This window comes from Colias eurytheme, chromosome 7 (genome assembly GCF_061535395.1).
Source record: "Colias eurytheme isolate Ceu_HAF_F1 chromosome 7, ilColEury1 Martin Lab GWU primary, whole genome shotgun sequence".
NCBI classification, from domain to species: Eukaryota; Metazoa; Arthropoda; class Insecta; order Lepidoptera; family Pieridae; genus Colias; species Colias eurytheme.
In genome coordinates this window covers 5,085,721-5,109,087 of record NC_142986.1, presented here as the reverse complement: position 1 = coordinate 5,109,087, position 23,367 = coordinate 5,085,721, and the positions used below count along the sequence as shown (strand labels likewise).

The following is a 23,367-nucleotide window of genomic DNA, read 5'->3' as shown; positions in this document are numbered from 1 at the left end:
GCACAGACTGTAATGGAATACCTTTATAAATATTTACCTGTTTATCTGGCTATTTGAAGGCCAACTAAAATACAGAAATGAATACGAAAGATTATTCGAATTGTATACTTGATTTCTTTCAGAGAGAATTAGTTTAATAATTAATATGAATGACGTAATCTGAAAAATAAACTAAAATATTGCTGATGCACACAGATAAACAACGTACAAAATTATATTTTTTATCGCTGAAAAGCGATGTATAACTCACGTCTATCATAAAAGCTTACCTAAATAGCAAAAAACTATCTTTTTGCGGAAACTATAAAACTGCATACATTCCTCAAAAGTTACCCTTTATCTTCCCCAAAAGCTTTAAAGTATGTTAGCGAGTTCACACAATGTTTGGGTTAAATCCTGACCTTAAAAGTGGCGATATAATCTCAATGCATTTTCAGCCCTCTTAAGCTATCACCATGCGACTGTATCTACTAGTATTAGTATAATGTACCTACATGGGGCGCCCTCGGGCGAGATAAAATACATTTAGATAAATGGAAGAGGCGCCTCTACTCGGGTACTCTCGTTAAACGACAGTCTTAATTTTCCCAAAGTAATAATTAAGAGTGAAGCCTCGGAGGGAGCAGCACTGGCCGAGGAAACTGCTGTTAAATTTTTAAACACCTTTAAGTACGGAGGCTGATACAAAAGTTAATTATGTTAATAAATAAATGTCGCCTTTTTACGTCTATTTATGTATATAGAGTGAAGTGTTTTAATTAGATTCTTATCGGGGAAGTTACTGGAAATTCACCTCCACGTTTTAGACGTATTTTTATTTTTAGTTATCTGTGGTAATAGCAAGAAGTAAAAAGCGATAGAAGTATGTGTAAACAAGTTAAGTATAAGATAAATGTGCTCACCTTTGAAGAGATTGAAAAAGAACATTATTCCCGCAAGTTAAACGCTACAGGGTTTATACAATTTACGCGCCGTGTTAACACATAAGCAGGGATTTAGTAAGAAGCTTATGTATAATATGTATTGAATAACGTATTTTTACTATATTTGTATGAATGAATATGCAGAGACTATTATTTTCAGGTATATAAGTGGCGCCTCAATCGAATGGGAGACGAAGATCTATACGCAAATAAATTTACCTATTTTCGTTTTTTATATCAACACGTACAAAATACAGTTGTAACAGGGTATGTAAATACAATGTGAAGAAATATAGATCATATTACTACCAGAAAAGATTCGATAATTTCATCCCGATAATAAATAGATCCATCGACTAAGAAGCGATGAGAAAACGAAAAAAACATGAAACGAGGTAACACGTATTCAGATAGATTTATCGCCTAATACACTCGTATAGAGATAGATTTTACCCAAAAAGCTTACACCAAATTTTATAGTGAATAAAACTAGACAGTGAAGTTGATGGACAGACGCTTTATGTGAAATGGTTCGAGTTGAGCGTAGTTATTAATTCAGGGCGTCCGTAAAACTTTCGCCAAACAACTGCCTTCGTTTTTAAATATTTACAGCAAGGAATTGAACTGATTACCTATTCATGTTTGTCTCAGTTTTATTTAATATAATGTGCTTGCTGTTAAGGGCTTTAGTAGAACGACAGTGGAAGTTAAGACAGTGCTTTAAATTTTTAATGATGACTATAGAAAATTGGAATACTTTTTTTATAATTTATAATACATAGTTTCGTTTATTTTTTAGCAAATTCATAATGATCAGAATGACACATAAACCCTTATCTTATTTTTTATAAACACTGTCGAGACCAAGTTTATATTACAAATATTTTTTTTAAATCTATAATATTTTTACACTAAATAAAATGCAATATCATGTTTGTCATCTTTTTGTTATGATTTACTGTATTTTTGAACACCTTGCTCAAGTGGGCGGGTAAATTGTCGACATTACTGAATTATTATATCTATTTTTAGTATATTCCTTTTTTTGTTTCAGGGTAATTTTACGGGAAATGGAAATATTTCTTTGAATATTTTCCTCGTTATCCTAACTGTAATTAACTCAGAAGATCTTAAGATAGCAAAAGGACTCTTAGGTGAAAAATCTCGGCAACTGTGCTATAATAATTTTACGTAATGTCTAAAAATTAACCTAAAAAAGTCTTTGTGGAAATGAATGTAAAATGCTTGATCTTATAATGAGATTAATTAGTAAGGTTCCTACCATTTGTGTGTATTTTGCGTAAGTGATGATGTTTTAAATTTTATGTTTATTGTGATGATCATCTCATCAATAAGTATGTAAGTATACTGTATAGATTTTATTTTTTTGATATATTTTGTGGCAAAAACTACGATATATCTACGTATATTTGCGTTCTAGTATGACGTTGGTATTAATTAATGCATTTTATATGTTGTCTAATGTTAACAATTTTTATTGTATTTGAATTGCGTTTGTTTTTCTTGTCTCTGTCTGTTTTTTTTATCGTAACCATACATCGTAAATAATCTTTATAAGTGGTATATCCACTTATAAAGATTATAAAGATTAATATCATAAGTTTAATTGAAATACAAATTAATCCAGAATAAAACCACCGCAACTTTATACCAAAGAAGGAACAATCCAGAAGTAGATATATGTATTATGTATCTATAAGCCGAGATGCAGCAAAACAAAACGAAGCAATTTGTAGATTAGTAAGTGTGATAGCGAGAAAGGTCGACGGTAAATTGTCTGGTCTAATACATGTTGTACCCGAGACATTTGTAAAGAGAACTACTTACTTTGTATTGATGGGGAGCTATTTGTACCTCTAACTGACATACACAGCCGGATAAACCCGCCTATGGTGAATATCAACCTGGCCATTCTATTGTAACGAGTTTGAATAAATCTGAGACTCACATTCTGACTATAGACGAACGTAAGTATTTAGTTGTTAAATAAACTTTTAGTTGGAAATATCAGTGTTATTTAAGGTGAATAATGATCATCTAATTGAAGTTGTAAAATATGTCTAGGTAAATTGACGGAAATAATGTGTATTTCATAATAAATTAAATTTAAACGTTTTACGCTTAGAACATCAACCAAGGAGGTTATCCAGAGCTATCTACTTTTTAATAATTATTATTACTTACTAGTGAATACGCATAATTTTTTATACTGTTTAATTTAAGTTGCATTTGCGCCTAATACTAGCATTTAAATCAGTGGCGTATTACAAGAGAATGGCCTGATTTCCACGCACCATTTGCGACCTTTTCATCTATTTCGGGGATTAATAAACACGATCCGATTGTACAAAACACAATTACTGATAACGGCGTGGAACAATGCTTAGTTTGAAGTAAATTCGACCACTGACAAACAATACGCTTTTATGTTGCGGTGCGAAATTTAGTTTTGATTGAAATCAACTTGGAAATCGAGTTTTCACTGGCATGCAACTGAAATTTTTGACCTGTTGTGTTCAATAATGTAACAGCATTGAACGGGAAAAATGTCGAGTGAAAGTTTAGAGTCCATTCATTTTATGTGTAAATGGTTTACATAATTTTATAGTAAATGAATGTACTGGTAATATATTTTGTAACTGTACTGTTTACACAGTAAATTAACATAGTAAATAGTAATTATTCACCCGATTAATGATTTGTCTTAACAAAGACTACGCAAAACATTGCCTAGCTCTTTTAATAATGAAATATGATCTACCTCTGGATTTTTTAATTAGAATTTTGTAATTTAAGCACGTCTTAATTAAGTCCCTGTATGGTATGTATTTTCTTTATTGTATTTATTGCAAAGGGGCGCATTAGTTACGCACACATGCCCCGCATTAAGCTACTGTTGGTATAGCAACGCCGGCCAAGTGCAATGAGATCTTTATTTGATAATTTATTGAACCGGTATATTCTAGTTTTGGATGACGTCGAGTTTTTTTGTAATATATAGTGTGGTTTATTCTTATCGTTAACTTTAAAATTTACGACATTTACGTTGTCTAGGTTAGTTTTGTCTGAAAATTCGATCAGATTTTAATGCCTGTCGTATTTGCTCAAAATTTTTACCTCGTTCTTCAGTTAATATAGGTAGGTACAGTAAGAAAAATCTACGTAATTTAAGAATTTGTCATAAATTAAATGGTTATTGTGTCACATATTAAGTAATCTGTGGTAACAATAGACGCATCCACCAATTTTTTTATTTAATTTACAATATAAAAAAAACAAAAGTAATTCATTCCATACCTCGATAGCAAATGTAATATGTATGCCGATAGGTATTCTGAAATGTTGCTGAGTTCACCCGAGAGGTAAAATGCCCTTCACCTGTGATTCACCTTCAGATCTGTCTTTTGTACCCAGCCAGACCGAGACTTTATTTTATTGACAGTGATTCCCGAGATATAGTATTAACAAAGTTCAGGAGCCAGCAAACACACATTTAATATATTTGGTTCTGAATAAATACTATTATTTTTATATTGTTTTTCTGCGCATTTTTAATACTCTCCTAGCCTTGCCAATTTAACGCACACTATGGATCAGTTTTGATAAGGGTGTACTAACTTTGAACTTACAAGGTGTAGCTAACATGTGTTAAATTGGAGAGCTCTACAAATTGATTTTAAACAAACCCCGCAGCGAAATTCTAATTTAAACCATTTTCTAACGTTTGAACCATTTGAAAGGAGCGAATGATGTTCAAAGCTACAAAATGACCACCCGACAAAGACGTAGTGCAGTCATCAATATAAGCACGATTGTTTCGATCCGAATGGGGTCGGGCACATTAGTAGCAGATTAATATACTCCTATCGGGCCGTCCCTAATGCAAAAGTATTTCCGATACACACGTTAGCTATTTTATTTCACTCGCCCCATAGAGTACAGGCAGCTGATTTAGGCAGATAAATGTATCGGATGATGCGTTATTTGTGGTACGACTATGGTTGAGGAAACTGAGCTGAAAAATGTAGTTCGTTTTGCTAAGGAAACTCAGCGAATAACGAAGTTATAACCAAAGGAAACAAGGTCACAATAATATAACAATAATACAAAATACGCTTTCGTTTTTCTACTTTCATAATATTTATGAAATTTCGACATATACAAGTTATACAACACACGTTCGTAGGAACAATAGGTAAATAAATTATTTATTCATGTATTTTAGGAATAAACTTGGAAATTTTGAAATCTCTTATTTCATGGAAACAGTTACCAACCAAAAATACGTTAATTATTAATTTATTTTTATGAAACACAGGTGATAAAAACAAATCTGTAGATTCATTCCAGGCCGCTAGACATAACCCTAAAGCGGCATACGTTTTCATGTTTAAACCTTTTTATCTACAGCTAAGCCGTCGATAATGATGCTCAGGGCCAGAGCCACACTTTCATTAAGTTTTGTACTCGACAAGCGTCGCATTAAATCCGCAACCCTAAATTGCGAGACAAGGATGACTAATACGTTTTCTTGATTGACAAACAGGGACAAAAGAGCCCTACACTTGATCCGATTTATCATGCGCGGCTCTTATTAAAGCGACCAACATGCGTGTTACTTCAAACTTTAAAGTAGGTGTGTATTTAAAGACATGGAAAACTTGGAGTCGACAAACTTTGTGTTGAAACTTTTAGTTATGTTGTTTTTCCTGTATATTTTTATCTGTAATTTCTTTCAATTATAGTTTTTCGTTACAATAAATACTGTTTAATTATACATCTAGTTTTATGTTATTTCACAGAATATTAGAATTTAATTAATACTTGTTTGAGTATGGATAAAAATAAATCCGTATGCACACAAAATTTAGCAAACACGCATTTCGTAATTAAATTTGCATTCACGGGTTTATAATATAACGTAAACATTATTAACAAAACAGTATTGAGCAAACAGTAACAACTCAATGGCGTTCTATATCCAACAGATTGTAGTTTCCATTCATATGTAGATGCAACAAAAAATCCAATAAACAAGACATAGGGCACTAACATCCCCTTCTGTCATTATTGAAAAGAATGTTAACATTGCAGTCGGCTTATCCTGGGGTCGATTTACCAAAAGAGTTAGTCTAACGAATAGCCACCCTACCGCGGATCTGGCTAGTCTCTCGTTACGCTTGACACTTCAATTCGGCTTAAATTTAGTTAGAAATTCAAATTCACCGAGTTTAGATTTCTAACACAGCCGGGTTTTTGAGGGTTTTCATATCGCAGTTAATGAATACGTCTATCTGAGTGACAGAGATTGAAATGTGGTTCCAAAAAGTTGTGAATGCGAATGATTTGGGAATAAAACACGATAGCTTTGAAGTTTGAACGTAAGGTCTATTTCTGTTTTGCTTTATGGACGATAAAATTTAGACAAAAAAAATAACCAAATCATAATATAATAAAGATAATGAAAAACATAAAACAAATGTTATTCACGAATAAAATATATGTTAATTTCAATATTTAATTTGAATGAATTATTTCTTATAATGTATAATACATTCTAGTATTTTCAGTACATAGGTGATTCTACGATTTTAAGCTCCATCCCAATTTTTATTATTTTATGTTTACATTTTATTATAGGTAGATATGTTTCTTTGAACGTAAGAACAAAATGAATTGGGGCTGTGATAAGAGCTCATCATCAGGTATGTGAAGTATTCACATATTAGCTCGCGGAGCTCCGTTTTTCCACTTCCATGCCGCTTAGCACAACTTCAGAGAGGATTCATATTGCCGCCGCGAATGCGTTTGTTTTGTTCAAATTTATTTTATCAAGTAAACGTTGGACTTCCGCCCACTGGCTCGGACGTAATACGCAGTAATACGGGCATCGACTGTACCGCATTATATTTGTTGCGAACTAATGAGTGAAGTTATTTGCTTAATTATTTTCACGAGTTTAACGCTTAGTGAACATTTAAATACGTATTGCGGACTTAATTGAATATCGCATCGAAACGGGATAAATTATAAACAAACTCGGACTGTGATTAACGTGTACATCGCTTGAATAAATTAATGTCATTCAAATGTAATATTTTGCATTAATTGTGGCGTCAGTTAGTAAATGTAACATTCAATGTTATACGAATTTCGTGTATCAGAAACCCGTCGTAAAGTTATCTTTAATTATCCTTCAGTACTCTTAATATAAATGATTAATTCGAAAACGAATGGTCGCTTTCGAATTTTACGAGTTCCGGTTGAATTTTAACGAGTCATTGCACTTTTAATTCATTAAAACGAGTGAAAAGAAAAATCGCTACTGATGAAAAATTGATGGCAAGACAAAATAGTTGTCCCCCGGTGTATAAATCGCAGATTCACGTCCCACGTTTCACTAAAAGCGTTGATGAGAGCGCCCAATGATTAATCGTGTTTTCATTAGTGTCGCCTACAAAATGACATAGTTATGAAACGCCAGTTCAATCAACTCGGTTTCAATAACAATTTTTCATTCTCGACACACTAATTAAGTGCTTTTCATAAATATAGCCGAGGTGTGTCTGGTGCGTTTTCAATTTCAACCCTAAGGCGGACGTGTAAGATTAAAAATGATTTGGGATTAGAATCGGCGGAGAGGTCGAAAGCGACATCTTTAGTAACAAGTGTAAAATATTTTCCCCAATCGTTGTACCTGGTGCCCCGAGGGATATTTCAAGGGTGAATAAGCTCGCATAATGGCAAAGGGTACAATATTTTAAATTTCAATCGCTGCGAGCGGTCCGCGCGCTCCCCGGAGTGAGAAAGAACAAAGAATCCATTTGGTGACTTTTGCTAAGTGTAACTCATTTGATAATATTTCAATTTTAGTTTCATGTCATAACATAATTTATGTCATTATAAGAGTTAACAATAGTAACCAAACTTCGTTTTAACCTACTTCTTTTTAGTGTCAAGCGTGTTTGCAATATTTTTATTATATTTACGAATTAATTCAGTTTATAATAATATTATGATACACATTTTAAACTTAGGAAATAATTATTTTATATTGAAATCAATTGGTCGACATACTTTCATAAAAATATATAAATACTTATACTTATAAAAAGCAGCTAATAATGAAACGATAAGATCTAATTGGACATATTTTCCTGAACTTACGTTGTCGTGAATATAAAATGGAGCTTATCTGATTGCCTAATAAAAAACGCCAGAATCTAATAGCCTCGAAAACAAATGGAAAACGAAAAATAAGGGTACGAACATAAAAATTCATAGCAATTTTTCGAATTTATATTAATTGTCACTTTTATATCCTAAGCTTCCCCTTCAAACATTAAGTTTTTATTCCGAGATTAATTTTGCGAATCGTTATCGCCGCCTGACGATTGCCAACGAATTTGTTACGGCAGAATACACCTTTTCAGACAAATTGCAAATTTTATGCGGCGCTACGATAAAGGACCTATAATCATTATTATAAGTCATAACTTTGATTGAAATTCGGTCACATTTTCGGAGGCCCTTATCGCATGGTTGCAGTCGCCGTGAAAAATACCTTTCGCCGAATTCGCGAATCGTTCGCCAACAGTCGACACTTCCAATCCATTTACGTTTAATGCTACAATGGAGGTGTTTAATATTGACATTTTTACAATAATTTAACGGCATTATTCCCTCCGTTGTGTGCTTGTGTTTTCACATTGAGAATTACATCGAATGAATGTCGACGTTGCATTTTTCCCATTTCGTGAGCATATTTTATTTTTTCCAATTGTTTATTTGATGACATTGTGGCTGGAAGTTATTTACGGTGGATTGCATTGTATTTGTTTTTGTTTATTCATACATCTCCATACAAAGCAATTATATTTCATTTTGTATACTTTCCAGCGTTTTTATAGGCAAGAAAAATGAATAAAACTGATACTTTAGTTTTAAACATCTATTAAGTCATTTTTAAAGAAATAGCTTGTGTATTTTTTAAAGCAAATAACGATCATAATCCTTAAGAGTAGCTCTTTGAAAGCGACAGTAACAATAAAAACCTTAATAAGATTTAAAGCGTAATGAAATCAATGTCAATAAATTGTGTACAGCTAAGAATTAAATTAAGAGAATGAAAACATAAAGCAAACCTTTCAGTCCTCGCTTTGAGAGAAAGGACGAAATATTGTAATAAATAGAATAAAATCGCATTTAACGAAACAAAGCATCCGTAATTCTCTTTGGAAGATCTCGTTAGAGTCTTAATGAATCTATTGAGATTTCACGGAGCGAGTCGGGAGGGAGGGTAGCTTGTACTAATAATTTGCGTTGAGACCTCGTGGTATCAGTACAACGAGTCATTGAGCAAAGCCTAATGCTATTTCGACCTAAGTTGGGAGCATCGAGTCGTCTCGAAACATCGCTCAACTTTAGATAATGCATTATTTTGTTTGGTAAAATTACCTTGAAAATATACATTTGTATTTCTATCTGAATGACGAATTGTTGAGTTATGCACGGCAAACGGTGCCAAGAGACTTTTTGTTTTCCTTATAAAACGTATTTATGTGTAGTTCGTTCATACATTTTTGTGAAATAAAAGACGCGACCATTGTCATTTGGCCCTACATAAATCACGAAATCACGAAGAAATACTAGTAAATACAAAGCTACAACATTGCAAAGTTGTGATTCATCAAACATCCACCGCCTTAATTTCGTGTTTGTAGAGCTCTCGATGTAAAAAAATAAAATCTACAAAACATAACAAACATCCCGTTCCTAATTTAATCCTATACAGTGAAATAGCCGTATATTTTCATAGGAACTCTCCACGAAATAATCTTATTACAGCGCGAATTATATTTAGTTCGGGACTCGGGTACAGGACTGGTGTCGCGGTGTCTCAGAAACTAATTGCATTACAGCGATAGAGCGCTGAAGCAAGCGATGCTAATGGACGGTATTAATTATCGCTAGCGTCTCATCAAATCTGCAAAATATCCATTTACGATGCTTAAAACCGTGAACGCTCTGACGTTTGTACAAAAATCAGTTTATGACGCATAAAAGGAACGTAAACTGGGATTAACGATTCCAATGGAAATTTAGATTGAATTTCAATTAGTTGCATTTCATCGACACGACGTTCAACATTTTTGCGGAAATAAGATTAAATGATTTAATCCGCTATGGAAATTGGGATCTTTTATCTGTGTTCTGACAGCTTGGTTGGAAGAAATTCGATGATTTTTGTGCAAATAGCGTAATGATACTCTATTTAATTAAATAATGTATTTTTTTTACCAAGTTATTCTTCTTTTTCACGTGTTTTTCATAATAGAGACAAGTAAAAATAGCGCAAATTCAAATAGTTAATGTCTCATTCCAATCCAACTTTTCGATAATGCAATTCACATCTGCGACTATGACCATTCAGCGCCGATCACATTTCCAAACATAAAAATTTGATTGTATAAGGCGGTATAAAAATGAAAACTACACTTCTACACTTCAGATCGTTGAGACGTATAACAATAAAGAAGTCGTAACGCGGTGTCTGAGTGCAGCTGTAACGACAGCAGATGGTCCATAAACGTCTCAATGTTAAAAGTTGTCCTATGAAGCGACAAGCCGGTTCCCCGCAGCGCGATCATTACTGCTACGGAGTTTTTGGCTATTCAATTGTTAATGGAATATTCAAATAGGTCTATTCACTTCTATTGGTAGGATAAAAATATATCATAGTGTAAAAGGTTCTATTGTAGAAGTTAATGCTAATAAAGAGATATTAGCAATTACTTTGTACTGTACTGTAAGTTAAAAGTTGTCGTAGCACATCGCCGGTTCCCCGTAGCGCGATCTGCTACGGAACATTGTACGTAACCATTGTAAAACCGGCGGTATAAAATAGCCTATTTTATGGTAATGTCAATATTTAAATATGCCTAGTCGGTGTAATTAGTACTAGATTAAAGTTATATTTTATTTTAAATGGTTATTGGTTACCTTTAATAAATTACAAACTACATTTGAAAGTAGCTGCCTAAAATCTTCAGGCTCTACGTCGTTATCACGTAGACATTAAATTCAAATAGAAATAAAAAGAGTCTACGTATTATTAGGACATGCCATTGACACTCCATTTAATGCTTAAAATAGCATTTAATGCCTAAAATAGCATTTAATGCCTAAAATATAGCATCTTTACAACCATTTATACGAATTTTTAATGCAGAACACCTAAAATCAAAACTAAAATAAAAAATAAAATCACAATACATTGTCCTTTTTTATACCAGCTATAAAAGGGTACGACTGCTAATTCTCAGCAACAGTTTAACTATATAAGGCCACTGCCAGCTTCAACCCTAATTCCGACATTCCAGTGACGTTAAATAAAAGTAACATTTCACCCGACACCTCGCAGCTGACGGCCTAACTTTATCCATTTCATAATAGAGCCTGTAATTATTTCCAAGCAGTTATTGTCACTTCAATGGAAATGTATTATAGCGGGAAAAGGTGTATCGATACAGTGCTTTCTTTGTATTAGCTTTTTGTGATTATAATAGTAAATAAATACACTTTTTTTTTCTAGGAAAAAGAAGAGTCCATATTTGAAAAGTCGAATAAACGGATATTTTTAAAGAAAATAATTAATATTTTCCTATTTTTGTAATACTTTCAAAAACAGGATTGCAATAAAATTCCTGCTGCCTGTTATTCCGAAGGAACGCTCAATTTAAAATTATGACGAACTTAGTTTCAGTTACTTTTAGTAGCCATTAAAATGGTCATACTTTAGTGTCCTTTCGAATGCCAATCGAAGTGAGGCATGAGTGTACTTCGTTAAGTTAATGTCAATATACGATAACGAGCGCTTTGACTTCATACGCGAATGGCTTTATATCCAAAAAATTGCGCAAGAATCTCGCAGTCTTTTGCTTTCAAAGAGTCCCCTTGTTGATCTGTACTCAGTGAAAATATTTGAATCCAGTGAACGGGCGAGTCGGAGAGGGTTCATTCGATCGATGCACCTGAAATCTCTTCGGATAAAAGTTTGCCAACAAATTTCGTAATAATTTCGGAGCAGTGAAGCGCGTGACGTGAGCGACTTCAACTAACTTTGGCATCTGCCAACCGGAGCCAATATGAGGGCGAGCATTCCGAATATTGAAAAACTGCGTATCATAACTGCTTGATGGAATAATATGCTAAAAGCTTGTGGTGGACTTATAAAAAAATCACAAATCTTCTTGTAGAGTTGCTTTCTACTTAAATCTGTTTTTACTTAATTCAAGAGAAGAGTTGAGAAAAATAAAATATAATAGAAAAAAACTTTTTACATTAGAATATTATGTAATAAACAACAATTCCCAACACAATCGATTGTGCCAAACAAATTGAAATGATTACAGTCGCGCCCGCGTGACTTCTATCGAGAAACACTCCACGCCACTTTAAAATCGGAAAATTTAATATCGTTTCAAATTGGCAAAATAATAAACTGTGATGTCAGATACAGGAAATGCAATCATGCCGCTTATGGGGTTGTAATTAAATATTAAGCTTGCTGCTACGCCGCGATGGCTTACCTTCGTGTCATTGTTGATTTATTTTGTTAATTTCATTTTGTGTTTTGACACGTTAATAACAATTCATATGAATATCTGGTATGGTTAATATGGGTTTATTAATATTTTGTTGTATGTGCATGCTTTAAATATATCCATACGATTAATGTAGATCTTTCTCTATATCATAATTTTCAAATTAAAATGACAATGTTTTGCCAAAACTATGTAGCAATAATTAAATTAAATTTATTGAACAAACATAACTATTACAAGTGTATTATGAAGTACATGTTTTTAATTAAAATAGAGAAATGTTAAAATAGTTCAAACGAATTTGTACAAATGTTGAGTATATTATTTATGCACAATCTTTTACAAATTTATTTTAGTGAACGGTTTTATAAACAATAGTTTATGCTAATTATATTATTATTATGAATAGGTACAAATTTAACTAGCTAACTAGAACAGTCCAGTGTCGGATTAAATTTAGCTAAAAGGTTTCTATATCCATCGAGTTTATAAACTCAATTAATAATTTCATTGCCAAATGTCACTTAAATAACTACTAGCGTGTTTTAGTAAACTCAACTTTAAACTAAAAAACACAATAAACTTCTCACATAACATACTTCTACCGCCGCCCTCTGTACATTGTTAAATAGGTTATTAAGTGTTTTAAATTGTCATAATATAAGGTGTATAATAAAGAATTTTTCATTCATTCTACTCTTAAAAACAACAATTATAATAATTCTTAGTCATAACACAAAAAAGAATATAAATGAAAATAACTACAATCAGAGCATTTATAGGTATTCCACCACTGTCATTCTCTGCTTGTGTTAGCTTCAAGGTGTATTTCCTTTGAGTTTGAAACAAAGGATTTGTACAAGTGATAGAAATTAGAATCGTTCCGTAATAACACTCTGTAATTATCGACAATAATTGCTAAAGCACGTGTGTATAATACGTTATATGTATTCTAACTAACGGAGCTTTCTTTGATACAAATTGAATACAAAGCAATTATGACACGTACAATATGAATCACTTAAGCTTTTTTAGTCATGAAAGAGTGAAAATATTTCTTACGTTTTAGGGATGAGTATTTTTTTTTACAATTTAGATTAGGTATTTTAGATTATAAATGTTATTTCCAGAAATTAAACAAAATATTCAAATAAATCACATTTCGTTATTTGTAATTCCACCTCAAATAACTAAGTCTGTTAATTTGATCATTCTTCTATTTTTTACTTCCTATAAATTCTAAACATTTAATTATTATAAATATTTTATTATGATCGTCCTTAAGATTTATTTTATTTACACCAACTTACACGTATACAAAACGTCCTATTAAAAAGAACCCAGTAGTGTGCAAATTTACTGTTTCCATGTAACCCTTACACGACAATTATCGTGTCTTGAATTATAAACGCGAAAAGCATAATTATAGCCTGAAGCAAACAATACAATGTTTTTATAACACTCACCTATCTCAGAACTTCACACGACATCTGAAATAAAACAGAATTTTTATTTTATTACACTTCATCAAAGACAACCCGTGTAAATTCAATTTTCGTCCGAGTCACAATTTTCTTCGGGCCGTTGATACGTAACTGTAAGTTAATATAAATAAATATCATTTTTCTTTATATTTTCATGGACGAAAATTGTCTTACTTTGAAGGTAAGGTAAATTAAAATTAGTAAATTAAATTGTTTGTAAAACCCTTTGATGATGATATCTACAGAAGTTTCCGAGAAAGCATTTAAATTTTAAACGTGTTGTAATTTTGTCTTTGTTATATTTCTGTGTACATTTCCTAAAACTCTACTTACACGGACTCTACAACATATAGTATTCGCAATTATTTTGAATTTATAATGTGTGTTTATGTATTTTTATCGAATATACCTACTATAGTGATTAAGACCGACCTTTTTCATAGAAACAAATATAAACCATATCAATTGCAATTCATTGCACACATCAAACGTATCATAACCATAATTTCCAACGCTTATTGTATGACAAATGGAAATATAAATGGCATGTCAAACGTAATCATGTCAGATTATTATCAGAAAATTGTTCAGTTTTCGTGGCGCGGCGTCTACGCGACGCAGGCCTGCCGTGACGGTAATGCCATGGGAATACAAATACTACCACTATTAAACGAAGGCAGGGTAATTGCAGCATAATATTGTTGTTATTGGCTTGCAATACAAGAACAACCTTTTAACATTTAAAATAAAAACATAGCGGAAACGTCATCGGCATCTCTTACGAGCGTGTAAGCGGTCCGTGCGCTGTTTGGCTCAAATATGTGATTTTTCAAACCAGATTGTCCATCAACCACTTATCTTACAAACATATGAATTACTAATAATTTTAGGAAATGTTATTGTCTATGTTGTTAGTTAAGAGTTTTTTTTTTCAATTAATACAGTATTTGTGAATACCATCAAGATGACTGAGCCGATTACCTACTCGATTCCGACCATTGAGATAATATGTACTACGTACTACATATTATTATCTCAATGGTCGCAGACCATTTTTATGTCAGAAGACAGATATTGTAATTCATACTTCTATTGAGTCAAAAACAGTATTGTTTATTTTATTCATAAAAAATTATATCCACAGCTTTGTTGCTTTCTAAGTAATTGATTGAATGAAATTAGTATACAATTCCTAAGAACCTTTAATTTCACATAATTTTCAAACAATCAATGTGTAAGAACTGCATGTGAATTCAACAATTTTTGCGTCGTTTTTACATAGTAAATACCATTTTCTGTGGTTCTTATATGTTTGTATGTATAATTATTTGTTAGAAGCTTTTTATGCCTATCGAATAATTCAAAATTAAATGTGTGTCATAAGCATATTGAAGGTATGCTTATGTTTTATGTTCGTGTGCAGATAAAATAACACTTCAAGAAAAAAAACAAACCCTATGAATCAAAACATTTACAAACAAAAATTCCCAAACCAATTATTCTTATTCACAAACCGGCACGTCAAAAGCCGACGTGTTATCAACACTTAATTATTAAAGCCGTTTGCGTTAAATTAACACAAAATAATCATTAAATACAAACACTTCACTCGTAATAATTCCGCTTTAAATCATAACGTTAGTGAGTCGTGCAATTAATTGCGTGGAATAACTTTATCACTGAAAGCACATTATACTGTGAAATGTTTGTAAGCGTGTTACACAATAAATAACGGACACTAAGCTGATTAGCATAAAATCGGGTCGACATACCCAGAATTACCTAAAATCTGTTAACAAATGGTGGCTTTGCATAATTGAATGAGTCCAAAGCAAACGCGGGCATATGGAGCACGTTCTGTAGCCAGCTTTTTCTAACCAATTATATTCTGGGAATCGTTTAAAAACGTGATGACTAAAATTCTAATATTTGATACGATTTGCATGCCAATGTTTGCTAACATCGATCGAGCTTACTTTACATAAGTTTTATTTTAATATAACGAGGGTTTTCACGTTGGATAAATAATATAAGGTGATGGTAATATAACTTTTAACTCTTAACTTTTACCTCAAAAGACTATCAACTAACATAGACAGGGAAATCTTTAAATAAAACGACCAAGAACAAAACTTTTATTTTTTTATTTGGTATTGATTGCAAGTTTTCTTATTATTTACAAAACAAAGCCCTTCAATATTCTATTATAATATCTATAGAATCAATACTGTTATTCGACCTTATGGCACTTCAACTAATGCATAGTTTCGGTCTGGTTTCGGGTGCCCCAGATTGCAATGCTTCGGTTTGCATTCCAATCCTCGTGAGTCTCTTCAATTAGACCATTGTGTTCTAAGCACTTTCTGGAAATGGCGCTTACAATTTCAAATATTCTAGGTCCGAGAGGAAGCTTAATTGAAAGAGTTCTCTGCATACGTGCAGAAGAGAATTAATAATGCAACTGCTAATGCGACGGTGAACCTTAACTACTATTTTTCGTTTCAAGAATTAGAAAATTTTATTAGTCTTATATTACACAATTATGTCTTTAATATAGAATATAGCTAATCATGAACATAGCTTGTGTTTATCTTTAAAATATTACAATACACTGAAAGTTTGCGAGTGTTGGATCTTTGGTAGAGCAGGTAACAAAAAGTCTCAAAACAAGACACAAAATGGTTATTATCAAGGAATAATCAGACAATGAAACTAACGTGAAATGCATCTGGATCATACCAACATCAACACACAAGAATTTAAAAAATCTAGACAAAATATTCCCTTGGTTCGCTGTTATATTTTAATCCTTCAATATTATTTTGATATCAGCGCCATCTAACCACGAAGCAAGATATTACAATGACAGTATATTATTGTCAGCTTCTAGCGCCCTCTTGTAGTTTATACGTGAACTAACACCGCAAAGTGCAAGTTGAAACTAGATGGCGCTTTTATAAAAGAAAACGGTTAGTTTCCTATTGGTATTGATTTAAATACCTGAGTTTGGTTTAGATTCATGAATATATTCTATGCGTTATTGCGTATATTCTTAAATGATAACGTAGTAATTATTTATTGATTTTTATATTATAATAGATTTGGTTTTTATATTCATACATTTCAAATCATTTAGTTACAACTTACAGCCCAGTAGGTAGTTATTTACAAAAATGTATACTCACGGTTAGCAGCATAGGTACTTGACATGTAAATAGTACACCTGCATTTTCAGACACACATAAAATTATGTAAAACTGACTTTATAATTGGAGGCTTGAAATCATCCAAAATAATGACGATAAAAGGTAATTCCGTAATTGAATATTAAATTTATATTATCTGTCTCAAATTATTACCGCGTAAATAAAAACTATTTTTATATCTACGTACCTACTTCTCCATCTACTTATATAAAGAAAAGAATACGTATTCTTAAGCCACTCAAAATTACACAATAAGTAAGATTCAAGAACTGCAATAACCTAGATTTCTCTTTTCTCTTTAAATACACCGGTATCAAGAATAAGGCCAAAGCAGACTGTTGTTAGCGACAAAAAAGGAAAATTTTTCACAATGAAGAAGGAGGTACTAGGTACTTATAGTTAGCTTGCCGTAGTAAAACGTCTTGTCACTGTTTGTTCATCATGATATTGTGCAGTTGGTGTGTACATTTGTTGAAGACAACTTCTTTTAAAATACTATGCCGTAAATGTCTTGAAAGTAAATAGAGCCTCTACAAAAATCTATTATTTAATAAATAAAAATCTGCCTAGAAGGTGCGTTAAGTTTTATGGGGCTAATATAATAATGGCGATACCTATTGTAAATTTAAAGGTATTTATAGAAGCTTCTCAAATCAAAAAAAGAAATGGTAGAGCATAAAAATAAGCACTTAATATTTATAAGCATTACGTGCGATAATGTTTACATATTTTATCCTATACGAATAGAAATTTATTTCATAATTCAGCTTATATCAGGCATTATCGCATATTGGGGCGTAGGTAATAACCCTTAGGAATATATTTTAGGAAACGTATTATATATAAGAGCAAGGTAAACATTCGAAAATGCCCCGTCACAACCATTTACACTTTACCAGACGAAATATGATAATCGTGTCGGCAGTAAAATAAAACACTCCCGTCATAAAATCTAATAAAACTAATTTTGCATTATTTAGCATTTTACAAGTCCTATCAGTATTGTGCATACGTTTACAGTTTGTTTAGGACCCTCCTAAAACCAATCTAAACTAATATTTAACAGACTCGGTGGACAGTTTTATGTTACCGAGTTGACAGAGGGCGAATCTGTGCATTGTATTAAACGATACCTGCCGTATAATTTATTATTTTGACGAGCTTTTCTTGTGCGAAATTAGAAGAATTATTAATACACTAATATTTAACATACAAACATTTAACGTCAATACTACTTAATATTATAAATGCGAAAGTTTGTGAGGGTATGCGGATTTTTGTTACTCTTTCACGCAAATACTGCTGAACCGATGAGAAAGAAATTTGGTATGTAGGTAGCTGAAAACCCAGAATAAGACAAAGGCTATACAGGAACAGGAACAATGCGGGTATTTCTTTGAATACACGGGCAAAGCCGTGGGCGGAAATCTAGTTGAATTATCAATATCATACATACAAACATAATACATAAAACATATGAATATCATACATAAAACGTAAGATTAATATACATTTTGCAATGGTAAAACCTCATTTTATAAAATTAGGTATGTGCTATAAAAATAGAAAGCTCTATTATACTGTGATCTGTGCAGCAATGACCTATTAAAGGAGTGCAGCACTCGGTGTTATGTACATCCTGTGACGAGGTTCCGAACGTATTTGATGGTACTTGACCTGATTCTGTTAGTGTTGTAGATAATGGATAATTTGAGACATACCTAGGTACCGGTATAGGTATAGACTAAATACTACTTTTAATCAAATACATACACAATGTTATATAATATAACGATATAAAATATTGAAATGGAAACAAGCAAGAAACAAAGGTAAGGTCTACAATTATTATGATTATTATGTCATATTATTTTAAGAAAAAACAATGAATATTCTTCACAATATTAATTAGGTACAAAAAACGCAATTATATTTACTCTGAACAAAACATTGCAGATTGATATTAGAACATTTCAAGTGCAAATAGAGCAAATAGGTAGAGATGACTTCATTCCAGCATATGTATTTACATTTTGCATACCACCAAACCTCAATAGAATTGAACACCACATCAGCAATGCTATTTCAACTAACATAATGGGAATAATTTCAAACAGTAAGACTGAGATGTATTTCAACACGAATTGAGGAACGCAAGAATTAAAGGGGTTACCACAACCTCACAGAACATGAACATGAACGTCCTTAAAATAGTTACAGTGAGTTATCACGTTTCGTACGAAGCGTGGGAGCCAAAAGCTCACATAACTATTTCCGATGGAACAAACAATACCCCTAAATCACCTACACTTTAACCTTACAAAAATGTTCGCAATTATTTTCAGTAGTCCCTTAACATCGCTTTCATAGACAAGCATTATTTAAGAAAACAATGTGTTTTCTATCAATAAAACACCGTTTCAATAATTTGGGAAAAAGCTCTTCATTGGTATTCGTGACATTAAAATTGTTCAACTTTCATATTTTATACATCCTAACTTCTGAATGTCCAAGTTTAACGTTAATATCTAGATGAAACAAATGTATGAATCCAAAATTGGAGAGCAGCCATCTCATGCTAACTTGAATACGTTATTAAGGTCAACTGTGTGCTAATGAATTACGCATAACTCGCTTAAGCTGGTCATTAGCTGCTTAGCTGAGGGATGTGTGGTGCATTCACAATTTACGATTATTTGGTATTTGGTAGTTTTAAGAAATATAGGCTTAAACATGTATGCGATACCTGGTGTATAATTTATCATTGTGTAGAGCTTTTCTATAGAGAAATAGATTCTTCTTAATATTCTACATACACATATTTACACAATCCTGCATTCCTCTTCTTATAATATATTCTTAAATATTCCGTCGTATTTTTGAAATTATTGCAAAAATCTTCTTCCTCTCCTATCTTTGTGTAGTTTAACAATTGTTATTTAAAAATATATTGTGTTCCTTAGAACGCATACATAATAAAAAATTAAAAGAACGCTAGTAAAAAAACACAACATTTTCAGGGCTAGTTATTCCATACAAAGAAATATTTATAGAGTTAACTTTAGACAATAGGCACTATAGTTAAAACAATACCTCCCATGCTGAGTGAAAGTAGGCCACTAGGTTTAGGCTTTTTATTCACAAAATAGCTATCTGGGATGATGAATGATTGAAGCTTTCAAACATTGCTATTATAAGTCTTGTCATTTTGAGTCAATTTTGTTTCACTTACATAACAATATAGTACTTACAAAGATTGTTCCCTTTATGGTATATGAACGCAGTATTACATCAAACTGTAATATTTCATGCGAATAAATAGGCTAGGAAGTTAGAACCTATATAAACGTTTAGAATTTAAATAAAAATCCTCATTTATTCTCACAATAGGTACGTAGAGCTTTAAACGGTATTGTATAACATGTCACCCTGATTAGACTGCTCGTGTAATTTGTCTGAATTCTTCAGTGCTAATCCGGGTGCGGCCAAGCTTAAATTTGTCTTCGTTATCCTTGACGAAGGCAAACGTCCTACACTCACTTAGGATTATGTAGTTCATCGGTGTCCTTCACCTTAATGAAGGTAGGTGAGTTTTTCGTGCGTAATTGAATGTCTTGTATTCGTAGTTATTCTATTTGCTGAGACCGTCGGAGTAATTGAAATAGTTACTGGATATAGCGCAATCATGTTTTTAATTAAACGTGAACGAGGTTAATTAGAAATAAGGTTATATATAGATGTTGTATAATGTGTGTAATTTTGGATTAATGAAATATATCTGTAGATTGTAGATATTAGATTATCATGCTTGAATTGAGCTTAATTCCAATTGATTGATCTAAGAGAAGTCACTGGAAAGCTCTACCTGAACATAACAATATTTCTGATGAATACCTAGCAAATAATTTCCCGTAAGAGTTAATTTCAGCAATAAATCATCGCATTGCACTTTCAATCAACACATTTTATGATAGAATAAAATTAATTATGAATAAGGCTAACGATAACAAGGCCTAGATACAGTCAATTATCTAGTTCTAAAAAAAACAGGCAATTGTACGCCCGCGCCGTGGCAGGCATTATAAATAAAGAATTGTAACAAGAGCACTGTTTCACAGCTATACGAGTCTTCAATATCCGTTCGTCGCATCCTGTGGTAGATCATGTTCGTATAATTCACGTCATCTAAACCCGGTAATGTCCGCGGACGCATAATTTATGGCTGAGGTGGGCATTTGCATCGATTGCGGAGTTATATCCCCCAACCCTCTTATATATAGACACCTATGACTAATAGAATTTGTGTCTAATAAGATTGATATGCAATGAGAAATTGCACCCCTGGTATCTCCCGTGGACAAAGCTACAGACAAAATATTCACCTGTAGGTAGGTACATCTACCCGATATCGGGGATGATTTTTGAAAAATATCTGCTGCAGATGCAGTTTTATTACAATTTTTATCCAAATCTGTCAAGTGTGATGTAACCGTAAAGGAGACTATTTTTTGTGGGCCCACCAAGACTCGGTAACGTATAGTAATAAAAAAAAAACGTGTAAAAATATAAAATTATATTATGAATTTTGAAGCTTCGTTGTTTTACAAACGAAACCGGAATCATGAAATCGAATTAAAAAGCCTTATTTTGATATCATCCCTGCTGTAGTGCTGTCAACAAACCAAGAACAATGGCCAACATTAAAAAAAACTGGAACGAAACGTTTTTATCGATAGAATGAAAATAAAACCAAAAAGCGAAAAAAATTGCCTTCAATAAACCACTTAAGAAACTGTTTTTATTCTTATTTATATGGAAGAATATGATTGATAGCGATTTTAAATCCTGTCATTTATCAAATAAAACAATTTTTTTCTATTCAGCTAAAAAAATCCGTGTAACGAAACGTTATATCTATTGGCTGCTTTGATGGAATATGTCAGATTCCTCCTGTCGTAGCCCCCTGCGTCAATGTTTGCAATGAATGTAAACAATGTTTTTTTTACCTATTTTAAAATGAAATTGGTACAACTTAAGAGCGTTTAATATTACAATTGAACATGAATAATAGAATAGCTGTGCAAATGGATACCTATCCTAATATTATGTACCTACTCCTAGTCATAAAATATCACGTACCTAAATACCTACCTACTTAACTAATAATTTCTTATTGAATCAGTTTTCCCAATCACTAAAATCGCATCAAGGTCCAGTAACTTGAGGTACACCCACTTATATCTATTTTCTATACTACCTATTTATAACCAAATCGGGTCTCTGTGTTTGCGGTACCTTCGTTGTGTCCGATTTCCGAGCTTGGAATCGTGACAATGTTTATGATGTTTTCTAATATTTATTTATTCATTTATTTAAATATATTGTACCCAATGATTCGGATGGGTCACACAAGACAAATCGCTCATTATCAGTTAGTTTTTATGTAGTAATGAGGTGAATGTTTGCACACGTATTTCTAAAGATTCCGGTTAAATCATGTAAAAGTAATGTCACCACATTAATCTGGGGACTTCAAGGAACAAATTAACACACATTTCATTAATATACGCTAAGAAATTGAGGTGGGCCTATTCTCCAAACAAAAAAAATTGTCTCCTTTGTAAACAAAACACTTTCACATTTATTATATTTGTATGTATTTTGTCATTGTATTAAAATAATAAGTTAATTATATTAAAAACTTGACAAATGATGACTATTAGTTACCTAAACTGGGAACACGGTGTCCCCGGAAATCGGTCCCACTGGGCGGTACCACAACATTAATTATTCAAATAAATTATTTATGTATATTTTTAGCCACCACAGTAATGAATAGAAAGGTCCTATTTTTCAATATATTTTAAATGTACATATTGAGTCATGAGCGTTTAATAATAACGTTAAATATGACACTTTCTCCTTAAAAATATAAAAAAATTATTAAATTTATACATCATTATTTCCCATTATGAATCTTTTATTTTTAATTTAAGTAATTGAAATTTGTTTTTATTTTCAGCGCAGGAATAAACCAATAAAGGTGTGCTTACAATAAAATTTTCCGTATATCCATACGAAAAACATACCTACGAAACAGTCGTTAATTTCTACGAGTGAATACACA

At 32.2% G+C, this 23,367-nt stretch overlaps 2 protein-coding genes across 2 annotated transcripts in view; one reads left to right on the top strand and one right to left on the bottom strand.

Moving 5' to 3' along the window:
- The window catches only part of LOC149907015 (uncharacterized), a 251,513-nt gene that overhangs the window by 64,783 nt on the left and 163,363 nt on the right, over positions 1-23,367 (top strand). The window lies entirely within an intron of this gene.
- Positions 1-23,367, bottom strand: part of Sema2a (Semaphorin 2a) — a 248,737-nt gene that overhangs the window by 150,354 nt on the left and 75,016 nt on the right. Inside the window, exon 2 of the mRNA XM_090104080.1 lies at positions 14,017-14,040. The gene's annotated coding sequence lies outside the window, so the exon portion shown is untranslated. The remainder of the gene's footprint in view (positions 1-14,016; positions 14,041-23,367) is intronic.